Genomic DNA, 22,593 nt, shown 5'->3' on the forward strand with positions numbered 1-22,593 from the left:
TTGTTAAAAGCAGATAGAGGCTCAGGACTGAATGATAAAGTATCAATTAAACCAACACTCAGGCAACGTAGACACATAAAGTAATTTTAATAATTAATAATTTATTTAGGCATTTATAAATAGATTTTAGTCTTTAGTATTTATGTATGTTATATATGTTAGATATATATCATTATATATACATATAATTTGATTAATATGCAAAGTTTGTTATATGTAGTTAGTGCGTTTCTTATATACTTTTTTTATATGTATTTTAGCCTCATATTTATATGTATACATACATTTATTAAAACTATAGTATGTTTATATTTTATATTTTGTGTTTTAGAATATATACTTAGATAAGAAATATTTTGATGTGTTTTTTAAAGTTTTACTATGCACTTTACTTATGTATTACTGCTTTAAATTTAGAAAGGAATTAATTAATATGTCTTAATGATTGGTTGATTTGAATGGATTAAATGTTTTATTTTAGTATTTAAACAGCTTGTATAACAGAAAGTATTTGATGATGAAGCTATTATATAGCAAAAGTGCTTATCAACTGTTATTATAATAAATTGTTCAGCTACAAATATTGGAACTGGTCCTTACTTTTGCTGTCGATTAACGTATATATATTTTAAAACTTTTATTTGTTTTAACGAGAGCATTTGCCTTTGCGAGCAGCATTTTCTGTTTATGTATTTATTTATGTTTTTATCCACATTTCCTGCCTTATCATCTGGTCCTTCACCTTATATTCTTTCTTTTGTTTTTTGGCACATTCAGTTGTTGCCTGGTTTTTATCCACTTCTGGCCTAATTTCCATTCCTGCTTGACGTCGATATGCTTCTGCTAGATTAAGCAGAGACATAATCTTAGATTTATTCTCCTCATGTTTCAAAACTTTCACTACATTTGGATCTTGTGAGGTCAGTAGATATATGTGGAGTCCGATTGCAGATCTATACATGTAATCAATTTCAAGGAGGCCCATCCCTCCTTCAGAGCGGGGAATATATAATCTTGGCATACACTGATTTTTTTTTTTTTTTTTTTTATAAATCATTTGGTGAAAATGAAGCATCCTTCTTGTTTTAATATCCAATTTATACTACACACTTTGGGACCAGTCAGTCACTCCAAAACTGTAAGTTAGGACAGGAAGAGCAAATTGATTTATAGCTTGGCTCTTGTTCCTAGATGTCAGTGCTGTTCTCAGGATTAATTTAAGTCTTCTAAAGTATTCCTTACTGAGTTTTATTCACATTTGTTCATGTTTTATTGCTGATCCTTCATCATTTCCCAAGTATTTATACACTCACTCTTGCTCAAGTTCTTTTATATCACATTCTTGTCCCAAACTGTTTTCCTGGTGCTGCAGTTTTCCTTTTTTTAAAGGTTGCATTTGCACATTTATCAAGATCAAATTACATTCTAATATCATCTGAAAAAGTTTTGACAACCTGCAGTTGTGCTTTCAGTTTCTCATCTGATGAGCCAGTTTTAAATAATCGACAAAGAGAAGATGAGAATTCATTAGACTTTCTTGTTTTCTAGGAGCCAAGTTGTAGTCATGACCTAAACTGTTAAGTAAACATCTTAATAGATTAATGGCAAGGCAGAATAGCAACGGTGACAGAGTCACCCTGGAATATCCCCATTTGAATTTTTTATCCCTGGGATGATAATCTGTCCTTTTATCATGGCTTAATTGCAAAGTGGTCTGCCATTGTTTCATGGTTACTGTAATGTAGTCAGTCAGTATAGGGTGCATCTTATACATTTTTAAGCACTCTTTTATCCACGAATGTGGGATACTATCAATTTTTTTTGTATTCAATCCATGCTATACTTAGATTCCTCACTTTTTACAGTTCTCCAATATAACTTTATTTAACAAGAAATGATAATTTGTTACATATGACTTTATTTTATTGCCCTTTTGTTCTACTGCCATAATTGAGTTTTCTTCTAAATTAATATAAACTCTGCGTCAATTCCAGTGTATAGTTTATACGTCATTGGAAGACAAGTTATTGGCCTATAATTTTTAGGGTAGCTTGCAGGTTCACTCTTAAAGAGCATTGTTTTTCCTGTTGTTAAACAGTGCGGTGTCTGTTCGGGGTGCGCATATAAATAGATGTTAAGTTGTCAATCTCGCCTTCATTCTTGCTGGATGGGTTCGGAGCCGATCCTCGGCTCCGACTCGGCACTTGCTTTAGCTCGAGAACTCCTTTTACCAGCTCGAGGCAACCCTATATCCCATGATGCAAGGCGGAACTACCCCAGATCTCGTTTGCCGCTTAGCGAAAGAGGTCTCCTTTGCCAGCTGAGGTAAGTTTTTTCTTTGTGAAATAAGAAAAAGATTAGTTAGGGGTTTATTTTTCCCTTTTAGTGTCAGTTTAGTCTGTAGTTAGTTACAGGCCCACCCTATTCCCTTGTTTTCAAACTTTTTATAATCTTTAATCTAAAGTTTTTAGTCAGGCCTAATTCCCCATTGGTTATTCCCTTCCTGTGTGTTTGTGTAAGGGATTAATTTGTGTGTTTGTTGGGATTGTTTGTGTTTCCATCCTCCTAGGATGTCAAAGGAAGGCAAGGTCTCAGGCTTCAAGAAGTGTGACCAGTGTTGTCAGAAAATGTCTCTGACAGACAGTCACACTTCTTGTGTTTATTGCCTGGGGCCTTTGCACCTGCAGGACTCCTGTGCTTTGTGTCATGCTTTTAGCCAGAGAGTCCTGCAGGAAAGGAGGAATAAGCTCATCCTCCGAGGCTTACTTAAGCCAGAAGGTTCTCCTCCTAAATTAGGGTCAGGAAAACCTCCTAAGCCACCGAAGGCTCAGGCTACTGTGTCCAAGCCTCCTCCGGTGGCTCCGGCTCCGTCGGAGCCGACATCGGCTCCGGCTGGGGCCGATACATTTTCTGTTCAAGTAGTGGGTTCGGCGCCGACCGGCTCCGATACCCTGACTACTGTGGCTTTGTCGGCTCCGGCTGGAGCCGACACTTTATCCAGCATCGGAGCCGAGATATCCTCGGCTCCATCTGGAGTTCAAGGGACTTCGGCTCCGATGGCTTCGACCCGTAAGAGATCTCGGTCCCCTTCTATACTGAGTATCCACTCGGCTCCGGGGTCTCCTCTTTTGTCGGAGCGGAGCCATCGGAGCCGATCTTCGAGATCTTCCAGGCTGTCTGACCACGATTTAGAGAGGGTGGTAAGCAGGCTGTTGGAAGTCTCAGGCACTGGCCCAAATGCTCCATAGCCCGTCTCAACAGACTTCGGCTATAGCCCCAATCCTTGAACTTCCTCCTCCGACTCCACACCGCAGTTCGGAGCCGGAGCTTCTCGGGACAGCGACTGTTTCGATGTCGGAGCCGATACATCCTTCGGCTCCAATCTCCTCCTTGAGACCTTCCTTAGAGGGATCCGGTCGTCGGGTTTCCACTGTCGGCTCCGAGGGGGCTAGTGGCATCGGACCCTTGTCCGACCCCGCTCTCCCTCTCGGGGCTTCGGCTTTGGTAAGCTCGGCGCCGACATCGGCCTCGGAGCCTTCTCTCTCTTTGGAGCCGGCCATTCCTGTTTCTTCGGAGCGGGTGTGTTCCGGCCTCCCGGGGAGAGGAGCCTTTGAGGTGATGAGGAGTGTCCTGGCCTCTGAGCCTGGTCAACGGTCCATCCCTCTAGCTCCTCCCTCATCAGTGCCTGCAGACGCCTCTTGCCAGCCTCTTGCTCTCAGGCCCAGGGATCCATCGCCCCAGGTTTCCCCACTGGGAATTTCCTCCTCTTCCGAGGTTTCTCCTGATCCTGCAGGGGAACCCCTCGGAAGAGGACGGTAAGAGGAAACACACAGACTCCTGAGTCTACTACATCTGATACCGACTTAGATGAGTCGGAGGGTTCCCCACGGTCCCCTCTGAGGATGTCTCCTTTTCAGACATCCTTGAGCTCCTCAAACAGAGGGGAATTGGCCTCCATTGACCCCTCCGAGGATGAGTCGGTATACCTGGAGGCTTTGGATCCCGACCCTCCACCTCCTGGGTGTCTCCGCCTTCGACCCACTTATGCAGGTAGTGGCTCGGAAGGCGTGGGCGGCTCCAGATTCTGTGGAACCTGTCCCCAGAAGACCATCCAAATTCATTACGGCCCCTTCGGATAAACAGTTCCTTTCCAAGGGTGTCTCGGTGGATGCTATGGTGGTGGCGGCTGCCACTAAGAAGGAACTGGCGGATCCTTCAGTACCTGTCCATCCTCCTAATAAGGACTCTAGGACCATGGACAGGTATGGAAAGCGGATGTTTTCTTCAGCGACCTTTGCTATGCGTTCGCTGAATTATCTTTGTCACTTCACCAGGCTTCAACGAGATGTTCTCAAAGAACTGGGAGAAGTAGTCCAGGATCCTTCTGCTGCTGGGGCTCAGGAAAAAATTGCCTCGCAGCTTGCTATCCTGAATTCCATATCTAACTCCTCCATGCGGCTCATATCCTATGCGGCCGATGGAGCGAGCAGGGCCGCAGGCACAGGGGTTGCTCTTAGACGCCAAGCCTGGATGCGGCTTTGTAATTTTGCGGACCCCTTTAAGGCGTCCTTCACTAATACCCCCTTTGATGGTTCGGCTTTGTTTGGACCTCAGGTGAAGGATACCTTGACCAGGTGTGAGCAGGACGGTAAAACTCTTTCTGCCATTGGAGTCCAGTTTTCCACTCCTTCTAGACCATACCCCAAGGGTCAGAAGGGGGGGAAGATGTGGTTCCGTAAAGCCCAAGGAGCTACACCGGACACACGTGGTCAGTTTACCCCCAGAGGCAGAGGGGGTAACAATAATAGACGCCGCCCTAGAGGCAGGGGGGGGTCCTCAGAACCAGGGCAACAGGGAGTCTCTTCCTGAGAAGCCCTTTCAGCATCCCTGAGGTGTTGCCCGACTGTCCACCCTTGGAGGCAGTCGGGGGAAGGATTTTGCTGTACCCAGTAGCCTGGCAATCCCTATCTCAAGAGATGTGGGTACAGTCGATTATATCCGAGGGTTACAAAATCCCCTTTGAAAGGTTTCCTGTACCTCTACAATCCCTTCCAGACATCTCACCCGGTCAAAGGGATTTGGCAGAACAGGAGGTTTCAAACCTCCTAGAAAAAAGGGCCATCCAGACTGTGCCAGCAGACCAGGTAGGATCCGGCGTCTACTCCAGATTCTTTTTGGTCCCCAAAAGGACGGGAGATTGGAGACCAATATTAGACCTGAGCAATCTGAACAGATTTGTCAAGAAGGCAAGATTCCGGATGGTCACGCTTCAGTCCATTCTGCCCTTTCTGGGCAAGGACAACTGGATGTGCTCTATAGACCTTCAGGATGCGTACTATCACATAAAGATTCACAGACGCTCCAGAAGGTTTCTCCGCTTTCGGCTAGGGACCAGTCATTACCAATTCAGAGCCCTGCCCTTTGGCCTCACTTCAGCCCCAGAGTGTTTACCAAATGCATGGCAGTGGTCACAGCTCATCTGAGACGTCGAGGATTCCAGGTGTTTCCCTATTTGGATGACTGGCTCCTCTCCGCCACCACCAAGTGTCAGCTTCTTCAGTCCAGAGACTACACTCTACAGCTTTGCAGGAGTTTGGGAATTTCAGTAAATTTCGAAAAATCTTCTCTGCTGCCTTGCCAATCTATCACCTTTATAGGCGCAGAATTAAACACCGTCAAAATGTTAGCCAGACTAACAGATCAAAGAATTCTGGACATCCAAAATTGCTCGGCTTCTTTTGCAAAGCAACAAGATCAAAGCCAGATTTATACTGAAGGTTCTAGGTCTTATGGCTGCGGCCATTGTTCTTCTACCACTGGCTCGCTTCCACATGCGTCTTCTGCAGTGGATGCTATTCACGCAGTGGTCGTACCACAGTCTCCCGATGAGGCACGAAGTCTTGGTAACACAGTCGTGCCGAGCTCATCTGAACTGGTGGATATCTTCCCCTCTTCTTCATCAGGGCCGACCCTTTATTCCCCCTCCTCCAGTTGCCACAGTCACTACGGATGCCTCTCTGATCGGGTGGGGGGGCATTATCAGGGCAGGATGGTCCACGGGACGTGGCAACCCATAGAATACCATCTGCACATAAATGTCCTGGAGATTTTAAGAAAAAAAAAAGTGTAAAGCAGGGGGGCAAGCCCCCCCCTGCACCTCCCATGTGGGGGGCTGTGCCCCCCGCACCCCCCTACTTTATTATTCTAACTCTGAGATTGTACTACAGTGGGGAAAGGAACCATTTTCCGATCCCCACTATAGTGCATTCAGCCCCAGAATGTCGAATGTGCAGTGAACAAAGATTAGAATCTCTTTTTTTAATTGTCTGGTAGTTTATAGTAGTGTGGTGAAGGTTATGTGCAAAAATGTTAACTTTATAATTCAGTTATGCTTTGAGTTACTTTTTACTTATTTTCATTTGAATTGTGTCCATTTTGCTGAAAAAGCTTTTTTTGATTGTCTTATTTTCTTTTATTTTCATCTTACAATTTTAACCTTTTGTTGTGATTTTGATGAACGGTGGTGCAGCGGTTAGCGTTGTTGCCTCACAGCAAGAGGTTCTCCCGTTCAATTCTCAGCTGGAGCACCTTCTGTGTGGAGTCTGTATGTCCTCTCCGCAGTCAAGTGACATTGAAGACATGCAGGTAGGTGCGAGTGTGAATGGGTGGGCCTTCGTTGAAGGTTGGGCGTCGGGCTGGCAACTCGGCACCATAAAAATCCACTGCCAATCATGAGCGGACCAGAGTTCCGCTGTGGCGACCCCTAACCGGGAAAAGCAGCAACTCAGCACCATAAAAATCCTCTGCCAATCATGAGCAGACCGGAGTTCTGTTGTGGCGACCCCTAACCGGGAAAAGCCGAAAGTCACAGTTGTAATTTTGATGAAAATCTTGCTTGCACAGTGTGTGAAGTTTCATTGTTTGTTTTTTTTTCTTGTTGTAGTGAATAGCATAAGTTATCGTGATTGGTTTTGTGGTTAAAATCTTGAGGAAAGGTTGATGACAGGTTACAGCACTTGATGATGTGAATGGAGTAAGTATCTACACACACTATCTGATATATAGGATTATGAGGGGGTTCCAGTATTTCTAATATGGATGCTAAGAAATTCATTTTGAGAGTGAAGCATCCGTGTTGATGATGAACACCTGAGCACATTGTTAGGATTTTAAAGAGCAAAATAAGTGCGTTCTGTCTCAGATACACGTTTTTATGACAGACTTTTATCAGTATCTGTTATCAGGAAGTCTGTGTGTGTGTGTGTGTGTGTGTGTGTGTGTGTGTGTGTGTATATATATATATATAGATATATATATATATATATGTGTGTATGTGAGATATATATATATATATATATATATATATATATATATATATATGTGTGTATGTGAGATATATATACATACATACACACACACACCCTCCCCCGCCCAACTATATATACTAACACCAGGATCGCACTACAGTGTGGAAAAGGACATATACCTTTGACTTGCCTTAGAGTACTACTTGTCGGTGACATGAACTTTAGGTGATTTGGTTTCAGTGAAATGGTCTTTATGCGAAGTGATACGAATCCATATATACACGTGTGTATATGATGTGTTTGTAGACACTGGAGTCAGGAAACAAAAAAAAAAAAAAAAAAAAGAAAAACAGATTTATTCAAATTCCAGTTTTGTATACTAAAATATTAGTTCAGCTGGCTTTCCAGTTTCAAACATAAATACTACCGTCATAAGTGCCCAGTTCTCAAGCCTTTCCAGGGAATAGGCTGCCTTATAAGCAAAAGTAAGTCTGATGCTGCAAGCATTTCGCAGTCCCCCAAGGAAAGTCCATATTGCAGTCCCCTCCCATGACTTACTCTTGGATGTAAGACAGGTACTTCCATAAGGTATAATTCACAAGCTAGCCCTGACTAGTCCCTCTCTTACTGCATGCTTGCAGGTTTTCTTTTCCAATGATCTTCAATGAGGAACTAGTTCCCCCCAGTTTATCCCTTAAGATTGTATCTTTATACTGTAGTAATTGACAGTTAAGATCTTGTGATTCACCTAATTGCTGTAAGAATGTTCCCATATGCCATACTTTCTGAAAATGCATTTAAACACAGATGCACATTCTCTGTAACTGTATTAACAGCTACCCCCCTTCCCCGTAGCACAAAAAAATCATATCAGTGGGTCCTAGATTGTAGACAACCCATCAGTATTCCTGTTGGCTAGAACAACTATGTGCTTCACTGTATACCGAAAGGATTGGTGGGTTAGTGTTCAGCAGCACAATTTGATGTTACCTACTTAAAAGTTCAGGCTTCACTGCACTTTTTGTCAAATTGAAGTGCCGGCCTAAAAGTTAGCATTTCATCTCGTAGAAAGACTACTTTAATTCCAGACACTTTCATTAGGTAAATATCTTCTTTCTGCATTGTTCAGCTTCTTGCTGATTCTGAATTGTTCAGTTTCCTGCTGATATGGCATAAAGGATGTTTGTTAACTTGAATGTCTTGGGATAGTGTTGTCCCCAAACCCATCAGTGGCATGTCAGTAAAATCAGAAGTTATAATCCAGATTTAAAACAAAGAAACTCTGAGTTTATTAAATGTTATGTCTACTTCATGGGACTGTTGTACTTCGGTAGGAGCTTTCCCTCTTGTGAGACCTGTGAAAGGGCAAAGCAAGAGTCCCAAAGTTAGGTACAGGCTTTCTGTAGTACACAACCAGTTCAAGGAAAACCGTTACCTCTTTCTTAGTAGGGGGTGCAGGCCAGTTTTATGGACTTTTTTTTTCTAGTTGTAGTCTGACAACCCTCTTCCTGTAAGGTACCCTAAGTTCTTGGCTTCCACCATATCCAGTTTACTGTTTTTTACCATTTACAATCAAGCATGCATGTCTTATGGATTCTGTCACAGCCTGCACTTTAGGTAAATGAGATTTCATCACACTAAATGAATGAGTGTCATCCAGGTGTGCCGCAACACGGTGAGATTGAGACTTAAGTATTTTATCCATCACCATCCAAAAGAGAAATGTGGCTCATTGTAACACTGTACTGGAGTAGAACATCAGGGATTATCAAAGCAAGTTTTCCATTGGCAGAGGAAGTAAGTGGTACCTGCTAGTATCCACTTGCCAAGTCTAATGTTAAGCATCCAACTTTGACATTTTCTATCAACTCATTAATCCTGACCTTGCAAATGCTTTTCAGTTTGCTTATAGATCAAGTTCGAAGATATGACCAGATAAAATAGAAACACTCATTGTTCTCCCATTTGCATCTTTGTGGCTCCAATCACTAATGTATTGTAAAAAATAAATTAACTTTTTTAGGCTTTAATCAAAAATTGAAGTCTTAAAACTCCTACAAATACTGCAAGTTGAAGACTGAATGTTGCCTTTGCATCCTCTCCAGGACAGTCAGATCATATTGATGATGTCTTTTGGTGGCCGTATAGAGGGCAATTAAAGTTTATATCAATGGTCCGAAACTTCAGTGTCCTAACACCCCCCCCCCAAAAAGACACCTGAAACAGCAGAAACTGCAATATTTGTTAAACATTTTATAAGTACTTAGTTTTCTTGTTTGCTATCTACCAAGCTGTTAAAGTAGCTACTTAAAGTTGTGTGACGATTTTTCGATTAAATAATTAAGGCATGCTCCCATAATGATATTGGCACGTCCTGATGGACGTACTAATTGAATAGGTATGCCAGTCGGCATCCAGGCTCCAGTTTCTGGTATTTGTGGGTATTTTAAGACTTTCATTTTTGATGAAAGCCTAATACAAAATATATCTAAACTGTGTAACACAACCTCTGTATCTATTAATTGAGCATCCTAGATTACTAACATGGTTTTAGTAGTAAACCTTCCATGAAACCACACTCCTCCACTGTTGCCACAGATGACACTAACTTGTATACTTATTTCTGCCATTAAACTCATAAATAACTTTTAATTTTAGTTTAAATTTACTTGGTAGTAGTCTGGCAGCTCATAGTTCTTACCTTCTTTCAAGATTAAACATATCACTATCTGCTTCTAGCAACTGGAGACCAAGCAACACCTCATTAAGTAAATAACTTTTGCAAGACAGGAAGTAAAACATGCTTACCAAAAATTTGCTTGGCAAGCCATCAGCTTCCAGGGTCTTACCTAAAGCTTGCATGCACTTTATCATTTCCTGGATTTCACCTTAGTAGAATGTTGCCATCAGGGATTCCCTTCATCAGTAGGGAGTTTAAACAGATTTCTGTTATGTAGGTGCCCCTCCAAGACCTCTCCCACCTCATAACACCTCTGATTCATATAACCCAATGAAGTAGCTTTTCAATAAATGCAAAATCTTCTGGGTTCCTAGCTTTACTAATTTATAAGGATTCTTAATGATCCTATACACCCCTGCTCATTTTGCTGATGTAACTTCTTAACTAACTACTTTTGATACTTGGGGGACTTTTGAAAACCTATTCCTTCTTGTAGGAATGTATATTTCTTGTCTATTACTTTTTTCCCAAAAATATCTTTAAATGTATTTATTTCCTGTCTATTACTTTATTCGTTCTTGCATGTTTAATACTTGTTTTATGTCCCCTTCTTCCAGTAATTCTGCTCACGCCTGCCATGTAAAGCTCTCAGTTCATCCCTCTTTAAGTTCTACCTTCTTTTTTTCCTGTAGGTTGTTCGTATGTATTCAAACCGTATTTTTCAGTTGTGCCTTAAAACATCCTATTCATCTACTCGTAGGTTTCATCTGGATACTTCTCCTCGTGTAGCCTACAGCCAACATCTGAAGGTGTCCTGTCTTAAATAGTAAGTGGGGGGCCTCCAATGTTGCTTCTGTGAACCTCTGCTTGTAATGGCATAAGGTCTTAAATAAACTTTCAGATGGTATACACATACACCTAGACAGTTATGAATGCTCTTGTGAAAACGCCTTGAACTGGATCTAAATATTCCAGAATAAAAAGTGAATATGTGCCCCCTACTAAATTCACTTCTCAGATCCAGGAGACCAACTACTGTCCTGTAACCCCATCATAACATCGGTATTTTGAATATGAACCCCCCCCAAATACATACATCATCAAGACTAACTAAAGAATTCCTTTCCCCATATAGTATGTTATTCCCTCCCAAAAAAGCAACCAGGTTGATCACTACGTGATTTGTCTTGAATAAATGTATCATGGTAGACGATATACAGAGAAAAAGCTGCATTTTGTCCCATACGTGAAACCTTTCATTTTTATGTAATGTTGTCCTTGATATCTTATTGTGTCAGTGACTTAGATCATTCAAGCTTTAAACTCTGTGTCACTACACTTTTTTTCCTCAACCCCAGATACTCTGTCACTACCTTGATAGCCTAATTTCTATATTACTAACTTCTATTATGGTGATTTATTTATTGTAAGACTAACAAATGTATCCAGTGCTGTTTAACATACTAAAAGCACTTGTTCTTTTGAAAGGGTGGGATAGCCCGTTTAGGTCTGTGATCAAATACAAATTGCAATCATTACTGAAAGTACAGGCCCTATAATTACCAACTTCTACCGCTTACTAGTTTCCTTTGAAGCTGGCCATTGAATTTTATTCTTTGTTCTGTGGCATGTATATTTAAAAAAAAAAAAGGCCTTGCACCTTTGTGTAATCAATACACAGTTTCCACTGGTGTGCCAAACAACCTGGTGTAAATTCCCACATTAAACAGAAAACCTGCAGTCAACTCTTTACATTTACAGTACTCAAAACATAACAGCCATTCAAATTTTAGATGTATTGAAGAAAAACATGAGTAAACATGCTTGTGAAAATGTTGTAGAATATGTTCCTAATGAGTAAAGAATTTTCCTTTTTGTTCATTGCCCAAGAGAAACTTCTGTTGTCGGTACTTGTGTGTCTGCACTGTTACTTTGCAGCAGCAGGCTTTTCATATAGAGTCCCCACACTCGCCCCACTGCACCAAAGGGCAAGCTACAAACCGATCCTGTACATAAAGACATGTATAGTTTGCCTGGGTAACTCCTTAGTTTACAAAGACACTCTCAGTATCGGTATGCAGCATATTGCATTTTTAACAGTAAGCAGCAAGAAATGAGAAAAACTTTACACATTAAACGTTATGCTGTCGCACATTTGCAGTTATTCTGGAGATTCTTAATAAAATTGGGACCACAGCTAAGAAGCATAAAACTTTGATCCCTGTCCCTCTCCTTCACATATCAAATGCCCTTGTCCAACTGTATTATTCTGATTGGCTCAAGTCAGTCATGTGACAGCCCTATTTAGAACAGTATATTTTTTGTGAACCACTTGGTTCAGTTCTGCTCTCGTGTGAAGCAGAAATCAACTAGGAGATTACTAGGCTAATGGCCCTGGGGCCCTTACAAGCTCGGTCAAGAGTTTAGCCCCAAAAAGAAACCTCAGTCAGCACCTGTCACCCCTGTCAATGAGGGACACAGGTGGAATCCCTGGGACAGACTTGTGGTTTCCCATCCACTCATCAAGGTTGCGCTTGAAGAGGGTCAGCGAGGTGTTCTGTTTTGACTTGTATGGGAAGTCTTCCAGAGACTGGGCAGCCTCTGGGAGACAAACCTGTCTCTCCAGCAGGTTTTGTTGATGTCGCATATTAGATTCAGGCCTTTTGAGAGGGTAGTGCGTGAGGAGTTAGACTTACTGATATGGAGTATCTCTCTAGTAGGGCAGTGTCCGAGATTGCCTTGTAGGCGAGACAGAGATCACCCTTGACCAATCTGTACGATACCAAGTAGAGTGATAGTGATTTGAGCCTGTCAGCATAGGACAGGTGTTGGAGGCCATGGATTCTCTTTGTGAGGTATTTCAGTCGCTTTTCCAGTTGGTACAGATGTCTGGAAAGGTACATCCCAAATGGGGCATTATACTCCATTATTAGTCTAATGAGGGAGGAGTATAGAGAGATAACCTCCTTCTTTCTGGATGCAGTCCCTTTACTTATGAGATGAACCAAGTAAAAGGCTTTTCTAACCACTGCCACTACATTATGGTCAAATGTGAGGTTGTTATCAACCTGAGTGCCCAGGTCTCTCACCACACGTTGTGTGCTTAGGGGGTTGCCGTTGATGTAGTAGTAGGGGTCGTGTTTTTGCCAAATAGTATGATGATACATTGATTTTTTGCATTTAGCTTGAGGCCATGACTTTGGCACCAGTTATTAGTTGCTGTGAGACCCTCCTGCAGTATGTTAACATCATTTAGGGAGTCATTGACAGCACCCAACTTATAGTCGTCTGCAAACTTGGTCAGCCACAGGCCTTTTGTCTTTGCCTGGACCTCTAAGAAATAGATGCCAAACAGTAGGGGTCCCAGGACAGATCCCTGGGGAACTCCACTAGTGACAGGTCTGCTGTTGGAGGTGCCTATTTTAACTTTGAAGTAAAAAAACAAAGGTTCAACCGTCAAGGCAGCGCTGTTTATTAAAACACTATCCACATGCAAAGCTTTCGAACATATAGTTCTTTGTCAATGCATACTAAATTAATTTAAAATACTCCATTTTAAATATAACACCAGCCTATCATACATTGCCATATATATGGAATTATTTGTGTATTTTGACTTTGAGGGTCCTGTCTGTGAGCCATTTGACCACCCACCTGATGAGATAGGGATTTAGGCCAAGTTGTGTTAGCTTTTTGATGATGCCCGAGTGGGGGATTGTGTCAAAGGCCTTGGCCAAATCAAGGTAAGCTGTATGTACTGACTTTCCCCTCATCCAGGGCCTTAGTGACAGTCTCAAAAAAAGTCAACAAGGTTCAACAGACAAGATCTGCTCTTGATGAATCCGAACTGGGTGGGGTCAAGTCCTTGGAGATTGCCTATGTCTTTGTTTATGAGATCCATAATAATATGCTCCACGGCTTTACAGATCAGACGTGTCAAGCTAATGGGGTGACAGTTTCCAGGGTCAGTAGTAGGCTTGTTGGCTGTTGGTGAAGCATCCACCAAGAGGAGAAAACGCTGAGAGAAGAAAGGAGCCACTTTGAGATTTTAAGTATTTTTCCTCTGTTTATTTGATATGTTTTTCTGCATAGTTGCCTAGTTTGAGCATTTTCTGGCTTGTTAACCTTGATTTCTGCATTAGTAGCTGTATTTAGAGCACAACCAAAAGCTGTTTACTGAATTTCCTGTTTGCACTTAATTTTAAAATCATTTTTTTCTCAAAACTTGCATATTTTCTGTCTTTGGCCTAGCACTCTTGTGTGGGGTCATTTACTGCACTGTTAACTTGATATTACTTGTGAACCTCTGCTATCTCTGAAAAAACAAAAACAAAAAAAAAAATCTTGCTTTTTTCCCCACTTTTCCTGAGATGTAAAAAAGTTCAGTTACAGGCTTGCTGTTCTTGAACTGTTTGTAAGTTTCTGTGAGGCCATTTTTGCTTGGGCTAAAGGAAAGTCTCTCTGTTGATCAGTGGCAGTGAAAAACATTGAGAAGCTTCCCTGCCCCCCGTGGGAGTGGTTACTGACTTGAAACTGTAGTTTTATTGGCCGTTTTGGGTCAATTCCTGGCTCTTTCCAGCCCCTGCTATCAAGCACGCTTTAGCACGGAGTTGCCACTAGAGCAGCTTCGGGCAGCGCTGGTTTAACAAGGTTAAACTTTTTCTGGCTCCATAAAGTCTGTTCTTCATTTTTTCCCTTAGAACTGCTCTACTTGTAATCTAAACAGTATATCCCTTAACTAAAAAGCGCAGCACTTGTTCCTGAAAGCTTTTTTTTTTTCTCCAAAAAAAAAAAAAAGCTCAGCACTTGTCTTAAAAGCATCTTCTTTTCAGGTTAAGCACTTCTGTATTATACAAAGTCCCTCACTAGCGAACCCACCCCCCTCCAGGAGTACCCACTTCCTTACTAAGTCCTCTCTTATTCAGTTACACCCCTAACTTCTTAATTTCTCTAGCCTGTCGAAGGGCCAGATGCTGGCGTCCTCTCCTGTCCAGTTGGTGAATCTGGGAATATTGAGGCAATGTTACAATTGCCTCATGTACACAGACAACCCTCTCCTCCTCCCACATAACACAAATACTTGCGAGAGATGCAGCTATTTAGCCAAACTGGAGGCTGAGCTCTCTCAACTCAGGACTGGCAAGACCAGACAGGAGGAGAAGGCAACTACACACACCACAAAACCAGTCTCACATAAAGCTATCACAACAATGAATCAAACACATAAACACACAAAGACATACTCGGAGTCTCTGAGCAAAAATTTACCTAAACAGCAGAGGCCTCCAAAGCAGACACCCAAGCAACTGCCACCTCATGACACACCAGAGGCAACACATAAACCACAAAATCAGTGTGCAAAACAGTCACAGCCCTTAAGGCCAAATACAACACCAAACATACTTGTCATAGGTGACTCCATAGTCAGACACACTGACGTCCCACTCACCAAGCTGAACAAGGAGAGGGTCACAGTAAGCTGCCTATCGGGCGCTAGAATCCGCCACATAACACAAGCACTCGGGTCACTCCACAGCAAGTACAAATATGACACAGTCATTGTCCATGCTGGTGTGAACGACCGGAGACGTACCTCCCTGGACTACATGAAAAGAGACATAGAGGAGCTTTCTGATTATGTAGCCCAGGCAGGTATGACCCTGACCCTGAGCAGTATCCTTCCTTCACCAAGAATGATGCCACAACATAGAGACAAGATGATCAGCTTTAACAATTGGCTTAATTTCTGGTGTCATTCAAAGGGGATCCAGTGTCTGTCTGCCTGGGATGACATACTTGACAAGCCATGCTGCTTTGCAAGGGATGGCTTGCACCTGTCACCCCTGGGATTCCGGATATTGGCTAAGGCTCTTGCCACCCCCATAGTGCCTTTTTTAGGCAAGGCTCAAATTCTAAACCTACCACCCTAGAAAACAAAAATGGGAAGAAACTAAGGGTAATGCTGCTCAATGCCAGAAGTCTAAATCTCAAAATGCATGCACTCAAGGCCCTTCTCAGTATGGAGAACATCGATGTCTGTGCTGTGACTGAAACCTGGTTCAAGGCTCCTGAGAGCACCCCGGCACTATCAGGTTTTACCTCATATCATGTGTTCCGGCCCCAAAACCCGGACCACACCACAAAAGGAGGGGGTGTATCCATATTCATCAAGGATACCCACACCTCCAGGTTGGTGGCAACGCACGAAGCATCGGAAACCATCCAGGTGCAATTAACCATAGGCAAAACTGCTCTACAATTTGTAGCATGCTACAGGCCACCCTCTCAAACTCAGGAACCTCACACAGCCTTCCTGAAGACACTGGAGGGTATAAATGTATCTCCAAACACCATTATATTGGGTGACTTCAACTACCCGAGTATAGACTGGGAACATTACTCAAGCCCCAACTTTCTAGCCCAAAGGTTCCTGGAGTTCATAAATTCAAATGCCATGGAACAACTAGTCACCGTTCCCACAAGAGAAGAAAATATACTAGATCTCATCATCACAAACATGGGGACAAAATGCTCCACACCGGAAGTATATCCCTCATTGGTGAGATCAGATCACAAACTAATCTCACTGGAAATCCACATCCCGCCCCCACCCCAAACAAAAAAGACCACAGTGAATAACTTCTCTAAAGCAAACTTCACACTACTCAAGACTGGTGTGGTATCCTTCAAGGCCCCCGAGCCAGTGGAAACCACCACCCAAGCTGCGGAAGCCCTTACAAATGCCTTCTACGAACACCTCCAGGACTGCATGGATCAGGCAATCCCTAATAAAACCAAGACTCTTTCCACCAAGGGCAAACGTCCAGTCTGGTGGACCCCAGCCATAAACAAACTTTACAATAAGAGGAAAAAGCTGTTACATGATGGAGCAAAATCCATAAAAGCGAAGACACCCGTGATCATTATTAGTAAAAAAATACGAGCACTCATAAAATCATCCAAGGCCAACTTTGAGAGAAAAATTGCCATAGATTCAAAAGACAATCATAAGGCCTTCTTCAGCTATGTTAGAAACCTGGGTGGAAACTCCCAGATATGCTCAGAATTAGTCCAAAATGATACAAAAATCACTGAACCCCCAGACATTGCCAACATACTGGCAGACAGGTTCAGTGCAAACTTCACCCCTCTCCCCAAAAGGAGAGATAACTATCCCAGCGGAGTGTAGCCTCCCAGACATCTCAAATGCGCAGGTGAAAGCTGCCCTTTCTAAAGCTAAAAACACAGCATCAATGGGTACTGGATGGTGTTCCCGGCTGTGTGCTACACGAACTCAATGAGGAACTAAACCCGCACATAAGGCAGCTGTTTAATCTTAGCCTTACCACAGGATACGTGCCCAAGGAGTGGTGTACGGCAACTGTGGTCCCACTCCACAAAGGCGGTGCCTCTACGGACCCTGGTAATTACCACCCCATAAGCTTAACAAGCCTGGTCTGCAAAGCTATGGAGAGGATCATAATGGAACTCATAAACAAAGACATAGGGGACTTGCAGACATTGGACCCGACCCAGTTTGGCTTTGTCAAGGGCAGATCATGCCTTTTGAACTTGGTCGACTTCTTCGAAACAGTTACTAAGGCCATTGATGAGGGAAAGGCAGTCCATACAGCCTACCTTGACCTTGCAAAAGCTTTCGACACAATACCCCACTCGGGTATTATAGAGAAACTTACCAGCTTAAATGTAAACCCATATGTCACAAGATGGGTTGCAAACTGGGTAAAGGACAGAACCCACAGGGTTAGAGTTGCTGGCGCCATGTCAGACTCCAAGCCGGTCACAAGTGGTGTCCCACAGGGCTCAGTCCTTGGCCCCCTGTTGTTCGGCATCTACTTCTCAGAAGTACAGGCAAACATAGGAGGACTATGGCTGACAAAGTTTGCAGATGACTGCAAACTGGGCACCATAGTGGAAAGTACATCGGACACAGATATCCTTCAGAGGGGTCTCACGGAAACTGATAGCTGGTGTCAGAGCCATGGCCTGAAGTTAAATGCCAAAAAATGTATAGTCATACCCTTCGGGAAAAACAAGGTAACCCCAAGCTACCACATAGGTGGCAATCCACTAAGCACAGAAGAGGTTATCAGGGACCTGGGGACCCAGGTTGACAGTGGCCTTTCTTTTGACACTCACATTGCTAAAGTGGTTAGAAAGACCTTCTACATTGCCCACCTGATCATGAAGGGATTCACATCCAGATCAAGTGAGGTCATTGTTCCCCTGTACTCTTCACTTATCAGACCAATGATCGAGTACAGTGCCCCATTCGGGATGTATCTCACCCGACACCTGCAGCAATTGGAGAGACCCCAAAAGTTCCTCACCAAAAGGATAAAGGGACTCCAAAATCTGTCATATGCTGCCAGACTGAAGAAACTCCAGCTCTATTCAGTCGCATACCGTCTGCTCAGAGGTGACCTGTGCCTGACATACAAGGCCATGTCCAACCCGGAATTAAAGGGCATGCTCCACCTCAAAAAATCCAAATCTACCAGATCCACTAGAGCAAGCGACTTAAACCTTAGCACGGATATAAATAGGACATGCTGGAGGGATAGATTTGTCACCCAGAGACTCCCTATGATGTGGAATAAAATCCCGGTCCATGTGAGGCAGAGCACCTCGCTGGCTCTGTTCAAGAGAAATCTTGACCGGTGGATGGGAGATCGTAGGTTTACCCCGGGAATCATCTCTGTGTCACTGCTGGACAGAGGCACAACAAACTAATGGGCACAGTATTTTTTAACATAAGGGGTGGCGTAAGCCACAAAACTTTTGGCTAGGCTTATAAATGCCTTAGGGCAGATAGCCTAGTATAAACCTATGAACCTATGAAACCTATGAACCACCTTTGTGCAAGGGGATGACAATGGCAGTTCTCCACTCTGCTGGAATGAAGCCTGTACTTAGGCTGTGGTTGAATAGGGTGCTCAATGGCAAAGCCAGTTCTTGCTGGATATGGTGTAGAATACATTCTGGGATACCATCAGGCCCCATGGAAGCTGTGTTCTTTGCTTTGGATAGGGCCTGTAATACTTGATCTATGGAGATGTGAGGTGTGGGACATGTATCGGGGATGTCAAAAGGGCCTTTGGGAGGGGACGGGGGGGTGAAGTTTGCACTGAATCTAAGTCAATAGGATCAGTGTAAGTGATACTGTTAAGTACTAATTTGGTACAAACCTGGGCTTTGCCATGGAGGTTCTTGACGTAATTGAAGAAGATTTTATGGTTTCCCTTTGTTATGGAGGCTAGTTTTGATTCATAATTGGCCTTGGAGGTTTTCACTAGTGATTTAATTTGCTTGTTGAGGCTGAGGAGGGAGTTTTTCCAATTTGGAATTTGTTCCGTTTTACTGTTGGACAACAGTCTCTTCCTTTTGTTGCAAAGCCTGTTGATAGAGGATGTTCACCAAACAGGTTTGTGTTTCCTTGAGGAGCAGATTTTAGTTCTGTTGAGTATGACTGAGTTCATGCAGTTGTACAGATGCTTGTATACTGCATTGGCATACTGTTCAGAATAGTTGTCTGCATCCTCGGTGGGGGGGGGGGGTAGTGTGAAGCCACAGATACCCTCCCTTAGGAGGTTGTAGTCAGCTTTTGAGAAGTGTTTTAGCTTGATTATGGCTGGGGGGGATTGGGTGGAAGGGAAACTCTGAATGAGACAGTCCGATGATCTGACCTCACCTTGGAAGAACATATTATGGGAGTGGTGCATTGGTCACCCATGTTGGTAAGAACCAAGTGCAAAATGCTATCTCCCGTTGTGGGGGATGAGACGAACTGGTCTAGTGCATTAGAACTGATGAAGTTGAGGAATCTTTGAGTGAGTGCATTAGTGCAAGAATAGTTCACCCATTTGTGGGGCCAAAGCCTCCCACAAATCTCATGCAAGGGGACTTCACACTGTGATCCCAAACAGATATGAATTTAATCACAGTTGTGCAGATGTTATACTGTTGTAATGCTATAGGTATTCTTATTTTTGTGTGGTCTGCTATAAAGTTTGCTTTTAAGTACTGCTGCATTATCTGTTTGCACCTGCAGATTGTTTGTAACAAACTCATTACAGACTAATTAGTTCTTGCTATTGAATTTATGCTAGGTATTCTTATTTTGACTTTACACACATGCATGCCAACCAGAACAGATGGAACAAACATTAAATACATACTATTTGCATTTTTTTCTACCTTACTCTGGGGTCATGGCTTAAAAAGTTCCCAGTAAGATCAGTGTACTTACTCTTTAGTCGATTTTTCTTTTCTTATTGTTTTTTTCTCCTTTAACTGTCAGCCATAAGGACCCCTAAGTTAGCCTCTCCTTTTGTCGATATATGCTGTGAAATTGCCCCAGTATAGTACAGGGATAAGCGTGGCTTTCAGACAGTCAGTCATGAGGGTTGCTTTTGCTGTCACTGGTATCCTGAAAGTAAAGAAATTTGTATCGCCTAACACCACCCCATGGACAGAGGTGGTGAGCTAATGGCCTTATTATGGCGACCGAGGTGCATGGTGCTGTACACTCCTTGAAGGAAGCTACCACTAGGTGGTAGTTTGGTGAGACAAATCACTACTGGTGACACGCATCTTGATACTGCTTCTCTTCCAGATGTTTATGGCTGTATGCATTCTGTTCCACCATACCTTCCCCCAGGATGGGGCATGCCTATTTTCGTCTGCTAGTTTCATTAAGTGAATAAGTGTCTAACTGAACTTTGCCTGAGCTGTGGTCAGGTCTTCTTCATTTAAGATATTGGAGCAGGCTACGTTTATGAAATTTTAAATAAAAACCATATCAGATGTATAGTGATGCTTGGGAGTGTGCTTTAATCCCCAAAAAACACTCGGCAGCAGACTTGCAAGCTTCGCACCTGCTGAATCCAGGAGGTGCATATGCCTTTCAGGGCATATTCAACCTCCAGACTAAACGTTATGACACTTGCAGCATGGAGCACATCAGGCTGTTAATGCTGCTATTGTAGTGAGCCTAGGCTGCCTTACTCCACCCAGAATGGGTGAACTGATGATGGCAGCATACTCCAAACCACCCTCTGCAGCCCCTTCAACATTCATGCCGTAAATGAATGGAGAAGCAGTAAGAGATTTATTCTCCCATGCCATGAGGCCGCTTATGGTACAAGTATATTGATATATTTCTTTTCAAATTTAACATTGAGAGTGTTGGGGCATAGTGGCTCATTTTGAAGTAAATCCTTAACTACATTAATTATAATACCCATGATTACATTAAAAGCTAGACATAATATTTCTGAATAATTAAGTTTTTTTCTATTTTGATTTCTTGAGGCATACTTTGAAAAAGGGGTTCTTATCTGTTAATGTACCATTCACATTCTAAGATAAGACATTATTGCCATGTACTACATATGGCGGCTTTTTAAATGTCTGTTTCAGCTTTTCTGATAGATGCGCCTACTAATGTTTGGTAGATTAATCCTTTATACATTTTTTTCCTTATCAACATTGGAATCTGCCACATTTTACAAGATTTTGTTTTAATAAAAACCCTCAAACACCCAGAACAACCCCATAATCTATAGTGCTGTGGAATATTCTGAGACAGTGTCAAGTCTTTTGGGGATATAACCTTAATGAAGACAAAACAGAAGCTTTAGCTGTAAACTGTGTGCCCACAGATGAATTGGTTCAGTAATATCCATATTTATGGGGACATAAAATGAAGTATTTAGGGGTATGGATTAAAAGGATTTGTTTATGGCAGCTAAGGATGTGTGGGAACATAATAAGCAAAAGATAATACAAAACTGAGAAACTGGAAGCCCTTTCCTGTGGCTAGAGATGGCAGGATAACAGCAGTGAAAATGATGTGAGTCTCTCTTTTAATTTTATATACAGGTCAGGCATATTTTTACCAATCAGAGGAGAAGTTGTGGAGATTAATAAAGAGTTGAAGGATTTTATCTGGGAGGGGAAGAGGACAATGGTTAAGTATGATAAGTTGAGCCTTCCAATAGAGGAAGATCATTTAGGATTACCTGATTTAAGGAGATATTTTAGCACCACACAGATGAGGCTCAGATACATACCACAAGCAGAAAGCTATAATTCAGAGTGTAAAGGGATGATGGTGAAATAGATGTGAAATTAAAGAAATGGAGGCAGATTCTGGATGAAAATCATAGGAAGTTGCTAGGCTAATGGCCTGAGGGCCGTTACAAGCCTAGCCAAAGTTTACCCTTGTAACCATGATCAGCACCTATTGCTCCTGTCCAGGAGGGACGCAGGTAGAAACCCCAGGGTGAATTCACTGTTTCCCATCCAATCATCCAGACTGTGTTTAAGAAGGCTAATGAGGTGCTCTGCTTTGATGTGAAGTGGGAGTCTATTCCAAAGGTTTGGTAACCTCTGGGAGATAAATCTGTCCCTCTAGCAGGTTTTATTGATGTCGCATACCAGATTTAGGTCTTTAGAGTGAGCAAACCTTGTGCCATTTGACTTGTGGATGTGCAGCAATTCCAGTAAAGCGGGGTCCGAGATCACCTTATATGCAAAGCAGAGATCGACTCCGAGTTGTCTGTATGAAACAGAATAAAATTA

General features: G+C 42.6%; 1 long non-coding RNA gene across 1 annotated transcript in view; it reads left to right on the forward strand.

The window, feature by feature from the left end:
* The window catches only part of LOC122793627, a 183,831-nt gene that overhangs the window by 6,769 nt on the left and 154,469 nt on the right, over nucleotides 1–22,593 (forward strand). The gene's annotated exons all lie outside the window — the stretch shown is intronic.

This window comes from Protopterus annectens, chromosome 2.part0 (genome assembly GCF_019279795.1).
Source record: "Protopterus annectens isolate FY-2018-M chromosome 2.part0, PAN1.0, whole genome shotgun sequence".
Lineage (NCBI taxonomy): Eukaryota > Metazoa > Chordata > Ceratodontiformes > Protopteridae > Protopterus > Protopterus annectens.